General features: G+C 39.6%; 1 non-coding gene across 1 annotated transcript; it reads left to right on the plus strand.

Annotated features, from left to right (window-relative positions):
* The first annotated feature begins 2,236 nt into the window (after positions 1-2,236).
* On the plus strand, positions 2,237-2,345 carry LOC127748085 (small nucleolar RNA R71). Its single transcript, XR_008010028.1, has one exon. It is a non-coding gene; the product is annotated as a small nucleolar RNA R71 (small nucleolar RNA).
* Positions 2,346-2,837: the final 492 nt, after the last annotated feature.

A 2,837-nucleotide genomic window follows, 5' to 3' on the forward strand; every position in this document is an offset into this window, starting at 1 on the left:
TCTAATTAGAATTAATATTCATTGATATTTTGGGATTTATAGTATATTCTCTTCTTTTTTTCCTAATTTATTTTCAGTTGCTTGGGGACAAGCAACAATTTAAGTTTGGTGTTGTGATGAGCGGATAATTTATACGCTTTTTGGCATTGTTTTTAGGTAGTTTTTAGTAGGATCTACCTACTTTTTGGGATGTTTTCATTAGTTTTCTGCTAAATTCACATTTCTGGACTTTACTATGAGTTTGTGTGTTTTTCTATGATTTCAGATAATTTCTGGCTGAAATTGAGGGACCTGAGCAAAACTCTGATAAAAGGCCGACAAAGGACTGTTGATGTTGTTGGATTCTGACCTCCCTACACTCAAAATGAATTCTCTAGAGCTACAGAATTCCAAATGGCACGCTCTCAACATCGTTGGAAAGTAGACATCCAGAGCTTTCCAGCAGTATATAATAGTTTATACTTTATTCGTGATTAGATGATGTAAACTGGCGCTCAACGCCAGTTCCATGCTGCATTCTGGAGTCAAACGCCAGAAACACGTCACGAACCAGAGTTGAACGCCAAAAACATGTTACAACTTGGTGTTCAACTCCAAAAGAAGCCTCTACACGTGTAAAGCTCAAGCTCAGCCCAAGAACACACCAAGTGGGCCCCAGAAGTGGATTTCTGCATCAATTACTTACTTTTGTAAACCCTAGTAGCTAGTCTAGTATAAATAGGACTTTTTACTATTGTATTCAGTGTCTTTGATTGGAAGGTCTTTTGACCATTCAGTCTTCTAATCACGTTTGGGGGCTGGCCATTCGGCCATGCCTGAACCTTCATCACCTATGTATTTTTAACGGTGGAGTTTCTACACACCATAGATTAAGGGTGTAGAGCTCTGGTGTACCTCAAGTTTTAATGCAATTACTACTATTTTCTATTTAATTCAGCTATTCATGTTCTAAGATATTCGTTGCACTTTAACATGATGAATGTGATGATCCGTGACACTCATCATCATTCTCACCTATGAACGCGTGACTAATAACCACTTCCGTTCTACCTCAGACCGGGCGCATATCTCTTGGATTCCTTAATTAGAATCTTCATGGTATAAGCTAGATTGATGGCGGCATTCATGAGAATCCAGAAAGTCTAAACCTTGTCTGTGGTATTCCGAGTAAGATTCAGGGATTAAATGACTGTGACGAGCTTCAAACTCGCGATTGTTGGGTGTGATGACAAACGCAAAAGAATCAAGGGATTCTATTCCAACATGATCGAGAACCGACAGATGATTAGCCGTGCCATGACAGAGCATTTGGACCTTTTTCACTGAGAGGGTGGGATGTAGCCATTGACAACGGTGATGCCCTACATACAATTTGCCATGGAAAGGAGTAAGAAGGATTGAAGGAAGGCAGTAGGAAAGCGGAGATCCAACAGGGACAAGCATCTCCATACACTTATCTGAAATTCCCACCATTAAATTACATGAGTAACTCTATCTTTATTTTCTGCTTTATTTACTATTCGAAAACTCCATAACATTTATTATTCGCCTAACTGAGATTTACAAGATGACCATAGCTTGATTCATACCAACAATCTCCATCGGATCGACCCTTACTCACGTAAGGTATTACTTGGACGACCCAGTGCACTTGCTGGTTAGTTGTGCAGAGTTGTGACTAAGTGTGATTCACGTTTGAGAGTGCTACCAAGTTTTTGGCGCCATTGTTTGAATCACAATTTCGTGCACCAATGGATAAGGCTTGATATTGCTGAGACTATTTCTTCCACCATTATTAAAGCCTTGTTGAGGTTTTTGTTGATCCTTCCATGAGAAATTTGGATGATTTCTCCATGATGAATTATAGGTGTTTCCATAAGGTTCACCCATATAATTTACCTCTGCTATTGCAGGGTTTTCAGGATCATAAGCTTCTTCTTCAGAAGATGCCTCTTTAGTGCTGTTGGATGCATTTTCCCATCCATTCAGACTTTGAGAAATCATGTTGACTTGATGAGTCAACATTTTGTTTTGAGCCAATATGGCATTCAGAGCATTAATTTCAAGAACTCCCTTCCTTTGAGGCGTCCCATTATTCACGGAATTCCTCTCAGAAGTGTACATGAACTGGTTATTTACAACCATGTCAATAAGTTCTTGAGCTTCTGCAGGCGTTTTCTTTAGGTGAATGGATCCACCTGCAGAATGGTCCAATGATATCTTAGAGAACTCAGATAGACCATAATAGAAGGACATCTTTTGGTCATCTGTTTGTATCTTTCCCAAGCTTCATAGAGGGATTCTCCATCTTTTTGTTTGAAGGTCTGAACATCCACTCTAAGCTTGCTCAGCTTTTGAGGAGGAAAGAACTTAGCTAAGAAGGCCGTGACCAGCTTATCCCAGGAGTCTAGGCTATCTTTAGGTTGAGAGTCCAATCATGTTCTAGCTCTGTCTCTTACATCAAAAGGGAAAAGCATGATCCTGTAGACTTCAGGATCTACTCCATTAGTCTTAACAGTCTCACAGATCTGAAAGAACTCAGTTAAGAACTGGTAGGGATCTTCTGATGGAAGTCCATGAAACTTACAGTTCTGTTGCATTAGAGCAACTAATTGAGGTTTAAGCTCAAAATTGTTTGCTCCTATGGTAAGAATTAAGATGCTTCTTCCATCAAACTTGGACGTAGGTGTGGTATAATCACCAAGCATCCTTCTTGCATTATTGTTGTTAGGCTCGGCTGCCATCTCCTTTTCTTGTTCAAAAATTTCAGTAAGGTTGTCTCTGGAGTGTTGTAATTTAGCTTCTCTTAGTTTCCTCTTCAGAGTCCTTTCAGGTTC

Source organism: Arachis duranensis, chromosome 5, assembly GCF_000817695.3.
Source record: "Arachis duranensis cultivar V14167 chromosome 5, aradu.V14167.gnm2.J7QH, whole genome shotgun sequence".
Classification (NCBI taxonomy): Eukaryota; Viridiplantae; Streptophyta; class Magnoliopsida; order Fabales; family Fabaceae; genus Arachis; species Arachis duranensis.